Genomic DNA, 17,231 nt, shown 5'->3' on the forward strand with positions numbered 1-17,231 from the left:
AATTCTTTCCTCTATCAAATGGAATTATTTTTGGGCATTCTTGTTTCTTCCACCAATGATGCTTTAAGGATGTAGTGATAGGCCTTGTGATGACCACACTATGGACCCTTATTGGGTTCCATGTGTCCTGGTTCCTATTATTCTTCCCTTCTTGAAAAAGGATTCGTCCTCGAATCCAAATCTTCAATGAAAGACAAATAAGCAAGATCACTTTATACTTTATCATCATGTAACTTCTTCTTGGGATGCTTGACATGAGTTGCTCCAATTAACTTTATCCTATAATCAACAAGTGGAACAACTAAGTCTAACAGTACACCACAAAATGTAACAACTTGAGAAATATTAAATTTAGCCATTTTTCTAAAATTGACAAGCATAAAATCTTTCCTTTTAGAGCTTAAGGTTAAACCAAACACAAAATCCATGGGAAGGCCAAGTAATGATTTAGATGTAGTGTGGTGGTAAGTAGCACAATTATGAACATAAGATTCTACATCTTTTTTCTTCTTTGGCCAATGAAAATATCCATGCAAAACATCATCAGTCTTTTGAATACAAAATTGTCCCTTATGTGAATCAACAATTAAACCAATGCCCAAAACAAAGCAAAAAGTGTCAATCCCATTGACTTTGGACCAAATCCCCTTGTGCAAGTAGTATTTGCCATAAAATGTTTTCCAATGTGCCTTGTAACTTCCCACTGATTCCTTATCTCTATCAAATAAAGTTTTAGTAAAATCAAAATTAAGGAATCTCGAATGTATGGAAGCAAACAAATTTCTAACACATCTAGCAAGTAGGTCATTAATAGAAACATGGCAAACAAATCTAGAGAATTTTAATGCATGCTTTTGAAATAAAAGTGAGTAGAAAGTGACTCCCCTTCTTTTCTCTTGCTTACTATCCTTTTTAGTTACCAAGAGAGGCTGCACTTTGACACCTTGGTCTGGTCCTTTCAATTGTATCACTAATTGTGGTCCCTTTGTTTGGCAACAAACTGAGTTAAAGGATTGGAGTGGCGACTGCAATTCTAAACATGGAGGTTCCACTTTGCTCTCTTTGATTTCTTCTTTCTTCGAGGCTGGTTTGAGAGCTTGCGTCAACCTCAATTGAATTTCTTCTACTTGTTTAGGAAACAAAGTTGGCAAGACATATCTAACTCCATTCATGTGAAACACATAAGTGTTCCTCATTCCATCATAACTTATTTTTATGTCAAATTTCCATGGTTTACCTAACAAGATATGAGCAACTTGCATTGGGGTAATATCACACAAAATTTCGTGAGAGTAACTGTTAATAGATAAATGAATAAAAGCCTGCTTGGTTACTCTAACTCCTCTTGCATCAGATAACCATTGCAATGGATAAGGATTTGGGTAATCAAGCAAAAGTAACTGAAGAATTCTAACCATAGCTGCACTAGCCACACTTGTGCAACTTCTAGAATCTATTACCACAGTACAAGCATTCCCTCTTAATGACCCTTTAGCACAAATTATATTTTCTCTTTGAGACTCATCTTCTTTTAAAGGGTGAACATTCAAAACCTCCTTAACAACAACAGTATGACTAGACTCACTAGTAGTATATTCAGGCTCAACATCTAAAGGTATGAATGGTTCCGCCTCAGCATGTTCATTGGGAGTTTCAAAATGGTCACATACCTCATCCCCAGACTTATATTCAAGACAATGAGAAAATTTTTCAGATTGTTTTGTTATCTTATCTACCCTCTTGTTAGGGCAATCACGAGCCATGTGACCTCTCTCATTACATCTATAACAAATCAATTCTTTATTATGCTGAGGCCTTACTACCTCACTTACCTTTTCTTTACCTTTGTCTCGTGAATCATCTCTTGGAGGAGGATGTTCATCACACCTTTGAGTGGTGGAACGAGTGTTGTTCCATCTTAATGCACCATTGTTGGACTTGTATATTTTCATCTCTTTGATTTTTGTCTCAGATTCACGTGCAGCATACAAGGCTTCATAAAGGGTGTCATATCTCTGAATACTCATTCCACCTCGAATTTCTAAGTTCAATCCATGTAAGAAACGGGCAACAGTTATTGCCTCTTCTTCGTGTATGTGTCCCTGTTTGAGCAAAATATTTATAGTTTGGTGGTACTCATCAACTGACATCGTTCCTTGCACGGTTCCCTGCAATTTTCTTTCAAGATCATAGAAAAAAGACTTAGGACGAAAGGTTAGGCGCATATCTTCCCTCACTTGAACCCAAGATTCATAGGGAATAAAATTAGCAACTCTCTCTCTCTGTTCCTTTTTCGCCACCAAGATACTGCATACCCCTTAAAAGATGTAGCAACTAGTCTAATTTTAGCAACATCAGAATATTGTTTTAAATCAAAAAGAGTTTCAACAACATTCTCCCATTCTATGTATTCGATTGGTCCTTTCTCACCAGTAAAGTTAGGAATTTCAAGGTTAATGTTTCCTAACTCTACAATACGCTGTTGGATCGTTTGACATCTAGGATCCATTCTTCCTGCTAGTGGTAGGTGTCGCTCATCATTGTGCAGTGATTGCACTTGCTGAGGGTGTTGCTCCAAATTAGTTATTCGTGTGAGTAACCTTTCCATGGCGAAAGTTAGAGCATCTATTTTGGGCTCTAATATCTGAGGTGTGTTTCGAACCTGTTCAGCCATCAGTAGAGGAAAAACAAAATCTAAAAACAAGAAGATATGTGAGTAGTCATGTTAGTTAAACCAAAAAGTTGGCTCGCTCCCTAACTATTCTCAACTCACGGGTAAGAGGTGGATTATATGGCTCTAGAGGTACACTACACACTCTTACAAACACACACTCCACTCGTGTATCGCTCGGGGTGGCAAATACTCTCACAAGCCTTTTTCCAAAAAGGAAAATTTCTAGTCCTAAACTCAAGTTGATATGGATTCAACCTCAAAGTTCAAGAAACGTACCTTGGAAAACTTCACAAGCCTTTGAGAGTAAGGGTATATCGAGAGGTAGGTAATAAAATTGAGAGCAAGAAGCAAAGAAAAAGGACAATACAAGTAAAGAAACTAAGAAGGATTTGAAAGAAAAATGAGAGTAAAGAAAGGAGTATGGCAGAAAGGTATGCAAGACTAATATCAGAAGGTAGACACAAATAGAATGTAACAGGGTTCAAGTGTACCACAACCAAATAGGAATCAAGAACTCCTTCCAACCTTATTCTTTTCCCCTTCCTTTTCCCTCCAAGATTCTCCTACCAACCAGATTCTTTCCCCAACATTATTCTTTCTCTTTTCTTTTGTTTTTTTTTTTTTAAACTTTCTTGATTTTTTTTTGCTTTTTTTGATTTTTTTTATAATTATCCTCCAAATAAGTAATGAAAATATCACAAAAAAAAACTTTCGGACCAAGAGGATCACACAAGCCCTTCAAAACAGAAATCAAGAACTTCAAGAATCGCCCAGAAAAACAGAAACGCTACCCTGACTTTGAAGATCAATATCTCATAGACCAGAATGAATTAGCAAGTGTATAATATATCAAAAGAACTCCCAAAAAGAGATCTACAACATATCAAACTTTCACATACAACTAACCGGCAGATCTCTAGATATAGGTCAATTTCTGAAACTGGTCACAGAATGCGGAAATCTGGACAAGGTGTGCTTTCAACGTGATTGTGCGTAAATGTGCTTTGGATATAAGTAAGAGTGAGATGGATTTGTTTTCTTGACAGAATTTTTGGTAATATGGTGGTTGAGAGGGGTGGGATTTCGTTGATATTGGGTGGGAAAAATTGGAAAACTATTTTGAGATAGTTTTTCAAGAAACTCAAGAACAAATATCAAGATTCAAGAACACAATCAAGAATGCAAGAATTTTTTTTTGGGGTTTTGTGATGTATATAAGACAAGAAAAATGAGATAGGAATGATGTGTTTTTTTTTTCTTTTTTTTTTTTTGATAAAACCTAGGAAACCTAGGGAACCAAATTTGTAATGATTATGAGATAAACCTAGGCTCTGAATACCAAATTGATATGAACCTAGTCCAAGGTTCAAATAAAGATGGAGTATTGTCCTAAGATAGCTCCCAAAGTAAGGATAGAGATGGATCGAAATACCTTAGACCTCACAAGAAACCCTTAGTCTCGAATCCTCAAAGACTTAGAAGAATCCCATTGTAGCTTCAAGTACCTCGATGATGCAATCTTCAATCAACTAGAGTCGGATCTAGTTTCCTTCGATTCAAGAACGAGTCCACGAACCTAAATCTAAGGTTGAAGAAAGGAAGATTGATTCGAGCCCACGAATCAATTTGCTAGTTGAGTCCACGACTAGCCACTAATTGAGTCCACAATTAGCTATAAGGTTTCTTACACAAGTGTAAAGAAAAACTTAGGAATTTTATTGAATGAAAGCCTGTCTAAACTGATATGATTGTGCCCTATTTATAGGTATAGGGACATCCTTATAATCCTAAATACAATTGGAAAAAGAGTCCTAAACCTAATCTAAAGAGCAAGTAAATATAGTCCTATTTAGAAAGGGATTTAAGGAATCCTTTCTAAATACAAACTAGTGTTTTCTCTTTCATGCTAAACAATTTAAAATAATGATGAACACAAATAATAGGGCTGATTTGGGCCTAATTTAAATCCCAAAATTAGCACTAAAAGCCTTGAGTTTTTCTTCATCTTTTGCAATTGGGCTTGACTTGGATTTCCACCATCTTTGAACATCACCAATGAAGAGTTGCTTTAATTGTTTGGACTTGGGCCTTGTGATTGGCCCAATTGGTACTCTCAATGGATCTTCATTATGTTGCGCCGCATCATCCTCCCCTTCTTTAAAAATGATTCGACCTCGAATCTTATAAGCATTGTCTCCAATCTGTGATATCACTTGAAATGGGTCACTATAATTCTTTCCTCTATCAAATGGAATTATTTTTGGGCATTCTTGTTTCTTCCACCAATGATGCTTTAAGGATGTAGTGATAGGCCTTGTGATGACCACACTATGGACCCTTATTGGGTTCCATGTGTCCTGGTTCCTATTAGCAGCTATTGTACATTTGAATAGAAGTAGCTTCATATGCTTCAACTACTGCCAATTGTCAAATAGCTTGTCCCTCTATTGTAAGTTAGTCTCCAGCTTCTAGTTGTACAGAGATAGCTGAGGCAGCAACTTATGGGATATCTAATATAAGCTTGCATATTCTCAACACAAGACATAATTCCCTGGTTGGTCAAGAAACAGGATTCCAAGCAATTTCTATAATCTTGATGCCTTCTTTGTATATCATATTGGATATTAACACATCCAGAACCACCTCATAAAATAAAAGAGTATCCTTTCTAGCCATCAACTCATCAAATTGAAATAGGGAAATGCCCAAACACCATCAGTAAGCATTTGCTAATATACTAATGCATAATTTCAGAAAAAACAGATCATCAGTACAGAACAGTAATACTCCACAGTATTATTGTTAAGTAATATACCAGAGCAGCAAGCCTTCATATAAAGTATAAACTATCAGTGTAGATACTCGCCTCAACCTAAAAATTAAATAGTCTCCAGTCACATATGATATTTAGCACAATAATAAATAAAACAAATACTTTTAACCCAAAAAAAAAAAAAACTTACCGTATTAGCGATCGCGAAAGCTGGCGACGGTGGCGATGGAGCAAGATGGCGTCGGCGGCGGCTGAGAACCACAGTGGCGGTGGCGACGTTAGTGGCAAGCGTCGATGGGAGTAGTGACGAAGATGGAGAACGCGAACGGAGAGGAGCTTGATGTCTTGGACCAGTGACGATGGCTCAACGGCTGTCTTCGCGGCGGACGATTAACGTCATCGGGGAGACAGTGTACGAAGAAGACGACAGGCGATGGTGGGGTGGTCGCGGAGATTTGGAGGCGATGGGATTTGGTATTGGAAGCTGTGGATTCGGAGGGAGATGAAGAGATACGATTTTTGCTTAAGTTTTGGAGGTAAATTCTATTTAAATGATTAAAAAAGAGAGGCGCCAATATCTTTTTATCATTTGCTTTCCAAATTTACTAAATAATTACTAAAGAAATAATATATAACAATAAGGAATATTTGACTATATTTAATATTTTAAGTAATTAATTTTTGTTAATGTACATAAATAACAAAAAACTAAACTTATTCAATAATTTGATTAATTTAAAATTGAATTACTGTGTAAGTAAAATTGTTACCTAATCAACCAAACTAATACTTTAATTGTTCAATTAATTTTGGTCGAATTAATCAATATTTTATTATGTATAAAATTTGTATATTATGGCCCTGTTTGGTAAATGGATGTTAGTTGATAGCTGTTAGCTGATTGAGTTAGAGGATATAACTAGTTGATAACATTAGTTGATTGGAGAAAATTGTTTGGTTTAATTTTTTTTTCTCAAAAAACTAATTGAAAAAGTTGTTTTGAGCAGCCTTTTAAATTTTAGCATTTTGGAATTACAAAAAGTTGATTAACCAAATACTTATATTGATATTTTAACCAAGTCAAATAGCTAATAGTGATCAAATAAGTCAAAATTTGCTGATAGGTTAACTATTTTACCAAACAGGGCCTATATATTTTATACAACCATCTTGTACAAAAATTGTACGAAGGGATGACTCCTAATGTACACGTCACAATTATCATAAATCAGTGACAAAACTTGAAATCAACACAATTATTGTCCAAATTTAGTAATTTTTGTTACGGAATTATATAGCGTCACAAATATTTTTTTAACAATTTCATCACAAAAAGTGACAACATTAGTGACAATAGTATTTTTTTCTCACAATTGATTCTCATTTCTAATGATACTAACAAATTGTATTTTTATTGACAAAAAAAGTTGTCACAAATATTATAAACAAGAATGACCAATAACTATTTGTCACAAAAAGTATAAAAATTTGTGTCCACATTATATTTTGTCACAATTACAGTCGTTCCCGCCATAATTATAATGCCACCAAAATGCACATACATTTAGTGACAACAAATAGTGACAATGTATGTTACGACACTATTATTCTAGTAATAGTGACAACTTATTCGTAACAAATACTTTCTTGTCACAATTAGCATACTATTCGTGACCAAAAAAAATTATCACAATTATCCCACACAATAGTGTCGAATTATTTTTTTGGTCACAAAAAGTGTATTATTTGTGACTAAATTACAAAGTGTCACAAAAGATTTGTCACTAAATGTCTTCATTTTTGTAGTGACTCCTCGCCACAGCCTCGGCCAAGATAAAGTTCTTGAGTAGTGACGACTTGAGTTAGCACGACTGCCTATTGACACGAGCCGAGATAGAAGAAGTCTCCACTTTGTTGACCGGCCGGGTAAAATTCAAAACCCGTCGGTCATTAGGCAATATTATAGACAGGACGCAAGTGGACTGGCTCGAAGTCCATCTTGACTCTCTCTGAGCTCTACTCACTTTCCCCTTTAAGCCTTTCTTGCTGGCTTTTATGAAGTATTACGGGGATTACCCGGGCAGATAATCCCAAACGGTTATAGGATATTGGCTTATTCCCCCCCCCCCCAGATCTACGCTCAGCACGGTTTCCCATATACCATTGAGCTGTTCTGATTCTTATTCTCAGTCTGGGCCCTATCAGCTAAGCACGGCGACAACGTATTGTGTATTCAATCCCAGGGTCATCTATGTAGCATCACAAATCTCCCGGACATCAACAAGGGGTGGAAGGACTGGATCCTGTCGATTAGGTACTCACAGTACACTTGGTTGTTGCCCATCCCTCGCACTTGGGCAACCCACTACATAAATCACACGCGACCGACCAAGACCCAAATTCTTTCAGATGCCGCCATGAAAGTCTCATTCGAATTTTACGATTATCGGATTTTCCGGACGTCCGAGGAATACGCACAGGCTAAGCTTCAGGCTTCGCGTTATGATTTGGATGGGAAGTATGTGCCCGAAACGATCACCGTGGCCCTATCTTTACTGACCAAAGGGTCAACTGGCACTAACACTTCTTTTCTTATGGAAATATAGGTTTAAATAGAGGCTTCCCCATTCCAGCTGCACCTCCATCCCCCCCCCCCCCCCCCCCGGCCAAGATCAGCCTAGGCTTGAAGAAAGGCGACTCCTCCCGGTCTGGGGCTCATCCGCCAGAGTCATCAATTCCTACCGCCCTGCCACTAGCCACTGCCAAGACAACCAGCCCCGGCTTAGACGTGGTCGTTACCTGGAGGTTGAAGAGGTAGCCCTTCTCAGACGGCTTTGCAGGATCGGCCTGACGTTCGCTACTCCGGTCGTCGACGTCTTCTTGAAGCACGCGCAGGAAGATCATCCTACCGCTCTGTTGGAGAAAATCTGCACCGCCACGCCGCCTCATGAGCTAGTGCACAATTGGTCAACCAACCAGGTTGGTGAGCGGATAGCCCAGGACCTTATGCAAGTTGGTGCACACTTCTCACTCTTTAGAACTTTTCGTATTTAACGCAACTAACCCATGCTACTCTGGTAGATGTCCCTTACGGTTTCCGACCTCTTTGTCTTGGCTAAAGAGTTGGAGGACATGCAGCAAAAGGAGGTCGCACCCCTCAAGAAGGCCTTGCACCGAAAGGAAGCGAAGCTCAAGGATATGGAGCTTCAGATGCAGGCGATCGAACAGGCCGTGAAAGCTACTAATTTGCGGGCCAATAATGTCGAGCTTCAGCTCAAGACGCCCATCGCAGGCTACCACGCCTCGCCGAATTTCCTGTCGGACGCCGTTGCGGATCTTGTACGCTTTGCCGGCCATCTTTGCAAGGACCTTAAGCCCGTCGAGGCCTTCTTCCTAGCTTTTTTGAAAGCCCAGGCTGGAGAAGACTTGGTGTACATGTACGGTAACTAGGCTTTCACAAGTGGTCGCCGCGCCATGTAGGGCGAAGTCCGGATGGCACTAGAGGCGACCGAAGATGAAGATAACCTACCCCAACTATTGGGCGTTCTTTCAGCTGAAGTCCCGAACCCCAAGTCCGCCCCCTATTCGGAGGACGCCACGCGGTCAGGTCGGTGAACAGGTTACCAAGCAACAAGAGCGCGATGGTTAGAGGAGACATTTAGGTTTCTTGGGAGCTCGACCCCACTGTGCCGAGCAAAACAGTTTGCTGACAGCTATTGGCCTCTAGCCTTTTTTACTTACTCTATTTATTTTTCCCGCTTTATGAATCACGCTTTGCTTGGTTTTTGCAATTTTGGTTATTTCATTTATTGTTTTGATCACCACTTGACCGGGGTAAATAGGTCCGAGGACCGTAAAGACCGGGCACCTTGCTCCCGGGATGGGCACTTTACTCTCATCACCTCCTGTCTAGGGTAAGTAGGTCCGAGGACCATACAAATCGGTATGAGAACAGTTAAGACCAGGCATCTTGCTCCCATCACCCCCTGTCCTAGGTAAGTAGGTCCGAAGACCATTAAGACCGGGCACCTTGCTCCCAACGCTGGGAGCAAGGTGCCCATCCCGGGAGCAAGGTTTCCGATCTTAAAGGTACTCGGACCTATTTACTCCGGACAGGGGGTGATGGGAGCAAGGTGCCCGATCTTTACGGTCCTCGGATCTATGTACCCCGATCAAGGGGTGATCAAAACAATAAATGAAATAACTAGAATTGCAAAAACCAAGCAAAGCGTTATTCATAAAGTGGAAAAAATAAATAGAGTAAGTAAAAAAACCTAGAGGCCAATAGTTGTCAGCAAACTGTTTTGCCTGACACAATGGGGCCAGGCTCCCAAGGAACCTAAATATCTCCTCTAACCATCACGCTCTTGTTGCTCGACAACCTGTTCACCGGCCTGACTCGCGGTGTGAGATCCCAAAATATTTTCCCACCAAAACTCCTATTTTATCAAGTTTCAAGATAAAACTATGTATAATTTTTACTCCTACAATTATTTTGCCTAATGAGCATATAAATAAAATATTTCAAACTCCTTGTTTCAAATGATTATTACAAAATATTTATATAATTATTTATGGTTTCAAAAGCCTTATTTAAAGGATAAATTATTTACCAAAAATATTATTCCAAAAGTCTATTTGAGAGGAACTTGTGAACCTGATAGGTTTGATTTTTATGGGCCTTGCCCTGCATGTTCCTTAGGACAAATGATCGGCGAAGAGAAGGTCGGATAGACCGGTCAGTGCACCGCTTATCTAGTATGCAGCTCGAAGATCGGTCGCTATACGGTCACAATAATCCCCATCACTTACATTTTGCTTTGGATTAACATTTAGTTCTAAGGCTGAATTTAAGGAGGCAGTTTACAATTATGCAATTAATAATGGGGAGGAAATTCTTTATGTGAAAAGTGATAAGGTAAGGTGCATTATTGAGTGTAATGAAGTAGGATGTCCTTGGAGAATTACACTTAGGAAACAAGCAACAGAAAATGACTGGAGGATAACAACAATCAATGACACACATGATGGATGTTGTTGGAATAACACCAACTATATGGCTAACTCTAGTGAGTGGCCTACAACTGATAAAGAGGCCCTTCTTCCACCTCTATACAATGTCAAACCAAGAAGACCCAAAAAATCAAGAAAGAAATGAGTTGATGGGGTTAATTTTTCACATTATTTTTGCATAAAGAATATCTGATTCCAAAGTTGATTGTTGTTGTTTTTGTGGCATTCTTTGTTGTGAAATTTCTATTATAGGCCAATCTAAAGAAAAGAGTGAGGGTAAAGCCTAAGAAAGTTCTAGTAGGCCCAAATGTAATATTGCCAGCAGCCCCAGATGGTACACTACCAAATGCTACACTACCACTACAAGAAGATGATGGTGATACTTGGTTGACAAATATTGATATTGATGCAGTGGTCTCTCAACTTCTTCCAAACCCAACAATAGAACCACAAGTGAATGCTGAGGAAATAGCAATTACAAGTCATCCACCAACACTTGGAGAAGAAGAAGATAGTCAAGAACAAGTCATCAACAATGCTACTCATCAGCCCCAGATGCTACACTACCAAGGCAAGGCATTGGAGAGGAGGAAGAAAGGCAAGGCAAGGCCTAGTGGTCGAAAATATATGACCAGTAGCACACATCAATCAAAATTCAAGAATACAAATGATGATCTAATAAACATTGAATAATTATTGACAAGTGGTAGACAATTGTAATATTTTGTATGCTATTCTCCATTTGCAAGGTTCCTAAGACAGTTATGGTCTTATTTTGGCACAACACTGCCATTTAGTTGTGTTTTTTTTTAGACAACTAAGGTATGTTTTTGGCACAACTGATGTATATGCAAATAGTAGATAATGGAATGGTAACTTGACTTTTTTGTTTACAAATTCAACACTGATTTTATTCCTTTTATTACTTCAATTTAATTTAGGTCATATGTCAACCAACAACACATTGCAAACACAAAACAATCAATAATAACAGCATTCTTTGCCTGAGAGAACATTAAGTGATCCAAATAAAGTTACAACATCAATTGCCTGGGAGCATTCTTACAAATCCTATTGATTGACTACTACAGTAGCTAAACACATGAACTATGAATCCAATAGCAAATACAATTACAATTGTGATTTTGCAATAACTCTTTTTCTTACACTTCACTACATTTTTCTTAGTAGCAACTTCTAACATAGCCTTTAATTTCTGGATCTCTTCTTTATCTCTATTTATCCTCTTTAAGAGCCCGGGTATTATACTGATTGCCCTTGGACACATTGGAGGATCTACCCAGTCAAAGAAACCACAATCGTTCCCTCTCTAACACCCAAAAGAAAAATTGTACTTCAAAACCAATGTTAAAAATATACAAAAATGTTATACAGAGAAAAATACAAAAGTTCACTCACAGATGAAGAAGAACATTGCCAAAACCTCCTACCTGGATTGCGATCTGTCCAATAAGTTCGAATAACCAGTTCATTCCCACATTGACACTAACGAGTATCTATGGAGCCTCCAAAATTATATCTCCTCCTTGAACTACTTGACAACATGTTTGGTTCATGGAATGAATTTGAATGGAATAGAAATGATATTCCATAGGAAATTGAATATGTAAGGAATAGAGCAGGAATTGTATTCTATTGTTTGGTTCGCGGAAAGAATAGACTTTAGAAATTGTATTCCAACGTTTGGTTGGTTAACGGAATAGAAATGAAATATATGTTTAAAAGACATAAATACCCTTATACAAAATTTAATAATAATAATAATAATAATAATATTATTATTATTATTATTATTGTTATTATTATTATTACATCAGATTTTTATATAATATTATTATATAGTAATTACAATATTAAAAAATAATCTATAAAATATAAATTATGAAACAAAATATTCATATAAATAACAAAAAAAATTAAAGAACATTTAATAATATTCAAAATAAGAAATTATGAAGTCTTCCTGAAGTTGGTTTGAGATGAGTGTCTCTCCTTATTTCAAGGAGTCTTCCTGCAAGAATGATAAGATATTCAAGAATCCTAATATTACTATAAAATGTGATGGAATTATTCTAAGCAGAATACAAGCTCTACACTTCATTCTTCCTACAAATTCTACAAAATTTTTTGAGCATTTTCTAACTGCCATATACTGTACTTGGCAAATGTGCACCATGACAGGCTGGTTATGCCATTGGAAGACCCTCAACTTAAAGATGTGAAATCATTTTCTCATGTAGTGCTGATGAAAGCTGTAAATCTTATTGTCAAGGCTAAGGTCTAAATATTTAACTTTTTTTTTTTACCTTCCTTTTGAGATAATTATATTTTGTTATTAGCAGAGAAGATCAAGCTGGAGAAGGATTTCTCATGTAGTGTTGATGATCAAGCTAAACTTTTTTTTTACCATCTATCAATGGTTTCTTCAGATCCAAAATGCACTCTTTTATACATTACCTATGAGAACGATAGAGCCTAAAATTTTAAGTTTTAAAAAGAGTAAAAAAGAAAATATAATAAAAAACCTATTCATAAGAACTCAATTTAAGTTTAAAATAGGGTAAAAAAGAAAATATAATAAAAAACCTATTCCTGAGAACTCAGGAATAAGTTAATACCTAGGGGAAGTCAGAAATCTCTATTCCCCTTGTAAGGGGAATAGATCATTCCCGGGAACATTGTTCCTGGGAATAAAAGTGTTTACCAAACAAAGGAATATGCCTATTACTGGGAATGCTATGCCATTCCATGCTTATTCCGCGAACCAAACAACCCATGAAGAAACTGACATTGATTGCCTGGGAGATTTCTTGAAGAAGATGAGAATTTTGGCGAAGAAGATGAAGCTTAGGGTTGATGAAAGCAGCGTGAGGAAGAGAGAAAAATACATCAAGTATTTGTTATTTACCTTTAAAAAGAATTATATATGGCAAAAGACAAATTTTTTCCCGCTTTGGATGACTTAGACGGAAGGAACTAACAGGAGGATGGCAGTAGGTCAATTTTTGCAACTCGGAGAATCATGGGTGGTAATTACGGAAGTTAGAGACTATAAGTGGCGAAACCACTAAACTCGAGGGACCTTAGCTGGTATTTACTCATAGTTTTTTCAATCCATAAATTTTATCATTGTAATATACTATCCTAACTCTTTAAAAAATGTTACAATTTTAGCACCTGAAAAAACAAAACTATTAAACTCTATTAAAATTTTGCTTAGTACATGAGTATTTTAAAATTTTATTATCTTTATTCTTTATAAATTTTTTAGTTTTGATATTTCATCTCCAAAATAAAGAATTGACAAACTTCTTTCGTAAATTTTTCATCTTTAATTGTGGTACATTGTCTCTATTTTCCTACACAAACATGTTGAAATCAAGTTTCATTCTTTTTTTTTTTACAAATAAAATATCGAGACTTAAAAAAATTATAATTAAAGAATAAACATTAAAAAGTACTAAAATACATATGCACTAAATAAAATTTTAATAGAACTTAATAGTTTTATTACTCCTAAGGGTTAAAACTGTAACGTTTTATTTTTTAAATTATGATAGTACATTGTAACAAAAAAAAATTATAAATTAAAATGACTAGTAAAAAAATTGATAGACTAAAAATACATTTTTAATAGTAATAATAATAATAATACTCCATTCGTCCCATTTTATATGTCAGGTTTGGTTAACGAGACTTGACTGATGTTATTTTCAATTTAATTTTTCATAATATTAAGTTTAGAATTAGTATGTAAAATTGATATATTTAGAAACTACACTAAAAGTACTATTAAACACAAAAAAAAATTAAAAATTATAAGAAAATGATAATAGAAATAAGAAAAGAAAAAAGAGTTAGTTTGACCAATAAATATGTAAGTAGGACATATAAAATAAGACATGGGGAGTAATAACAACAACAACAACATTGTTGCAGATAAACAAATAAAAACATTATAAAATGGCACCTTTGTCCTTGTGTAGGGACTAGGGACGAAGACAAAGTCGTATCAGTCCTGGATCTAGGCGAAGATAAACAAATAAAAATACAATTTTTTTTTGTAATTTTTCGTATTTTTTGTTGTATTGGGCTTCATATATTTTCTTTATATTTTTTTCCATATACTTGTTATTTTAACGGTTGTGTTGGTCTACCGTTGACTACCCAAAAATCATAAAACCAACATTGGCGCTATCTGTGGGGATCGAAACAAATAGTCATGTGATCCCTACCTTGAAAATTCTCCTTGAGCAATTAAACTTTGCAACAATATTATGTGGTGTGTCTTGACCACCAGTTCTTCGATCATTATTGCATGGACCATGGTCCACACAGCTGTGTGGACCATAAATAAAAAGTACACTTTTAATATACTAAAAATACATTATTTTTATACATAAAGTACATTGTTTTAGAGTACATTATTTAAATATTGAAGGTACATTATTTTATATATACTATCAAATAATGTACCTTCAATACAAAAATAATGTACTTTTAATATAATAAAAATGTACTTTTTATTTTTGGTCCACACAGCTGTGTGGACCATGGTCCATGCAATAATTTGCCCCAGTTCTTCGCGTTGGACTTACACTAGTTTTCCGGCGATATGGTCCCCCTATGATGAACTAGCAGTCAGCCAGGACCCCGTTTTAACCATCGTGTCGGAAAAATAGGCTGATAAAGTGAAAATAATAATTGTTGTGCCGTGATATAACCACTGCCATAGAAGCGAATTTGCAGCTACCGATGCATGCTCACAACAACGGCATCGGCCCCGAAGGTTAACACAGCAATCCCCGAAGGCGGCTAACCCTTTTCATTCAAGTAGATGATCTTGTTAAGTCTATCTCAATATAGACTACCCAAATTAGGGTATGAAATCATTAAGAGCACTTTATGCTCACTCTCTCAATTATTATTGTGAATTCATTAAGTCCGTCTCAATATGACCACCCGTCTCATTGGGTTTTAATTCATTAAGAACATTTTATGCTCACCCTCCCAATTATTAAGCGGTGAATTCATTAAGTCCGTCTCAATAGGACCACCCATCTCATAGGGTTTAAATTCATTAACAGTTATAGCTCAACCTTACTAGTGCACACATCATAGGAATGACTAATTAGTGTACTACTTTGTGATTTTTTCCATGATTTCGTTTGACCACACAAGTGGAATCCACCACGAATTCATCATCTCTTGAGATTTAAGTCATTCCATCAGTTCAATGACTAACCTCATAAATAGTCTTGTCTATTAAAGTAAGTTGATCATCTCAATCAAACTTACATACACTTTGATGAGTACTTTATTTACTAACAAATAATTCCCTAGAGATTTTCATGCTTAACATGAAACATTTTCTTTTACCATTATTCTCGGTATCACAAAGAGACTTATAGGAAATAAATATAAAGAGCTTATTACCCCCACAATGCAACAATTACAAATGCTTTTCTCAAAAGTACTTGATCTCTTACCTAGATTGACCTTTGGTGCCCAACATTGACTCCTTAGTATACTAAGCTATGCAAACTTTATAGCAACTATGCACTTGGTTAATACATACTCAATAGTTGAATATATTTCAATCAAATTGGTTACTTCAAACAGTCAAACCACTAAGGCTTCCCTTTATACATGAGTTCTAGATCTTCAAGATGCAATAAGATTTTAAATAATAATAAATGCTCATTGGCAGTGAGCCTCAAAAATAATGTTACTTGCATGCTACTTCAAGTTGAACAACATAGTCACAAGTTTCACATAATATTATTGAAAGAAATAAATCTCATATTCAAACAATATATTCAAATTGACATTTGCTAAAGAATAACTTATCCGCATAAATATTAACAAGGTGAGTTCAACATATAATAGATTTAACATTTAAAGTTATTTCAACTTTATTATTTTTTCTTCACTTGAGGAAATTCGTAACTCATATATAGAATTGATATGATGCAAATCAATAAAAATTCTATATTTATTCTTAAAAGAACAACTAGTCCCCATTTATTTATAAAAGGAAAAAGGGTCAAATAAGCTCTTAAACTTTACATAAGAAGTCAATTAGGCACCAAAACGTTTTAAAGTAGCAATTAAACCCATCAACATTGTATTTTGGTGCAAAATAAGTCCAAAAATCGGTTAGTAACCTGTGATAATATGTGACTATGGTTCTGATCAAATTTCCAGCACACTTAGGCTATATTTCTGGCACAAAAGTCACCAGCAACTATCGAACTGTCGCTAATGAATCACTGGAAAAGGCAACTCTAGGTCGCCTCCTCACCGAAGAAGGTAACCGAAATTAGGCAAATTGAAAAAGGAAAAAGGATATTACTGACTGATAATTATTTAAAAACTTTAAAAAATAATTACACTTTCCGTTTGAAAAGTTATACAAATTTATAATTCTCACATTCCGGAGAAGGTAACCGAAATTAGGCAAACACTTTCTTAATTTTGCATTGCATCCCTCTTCTTCCCATGCCTATGACTCTCCTATTCCTTTTTTCCACTGGCCAGTAAGAAATCATATTACAACTTTATAAATTGACATTTAATATGCATTATTATATAATAGTTGACACTATATTTACTTTTTAAATTATTTCTCCTTTATTTTTTCTATATTTATTTTAACAATAATATAATTGTCTAAATCATATATATATATATATATATATATATATATATATATATATATATATATATATATATATATATATATATATA

This window comes from Ipomoea triloba, chromosome 9 (genome assembly GCF_003576645.1).
Source record: "Ipomoea triloba cultivar NCNSP0323 chromosome 9, ASM357664v1".
Classification (NCBI taxonomy): domain Eukaryota; kingdom Viridiplantae; phylum Streptophyta; class Magnoliopsida; order Solanales; family Convolvulaceae; genus Ipomoea; species Ipomoea triloba.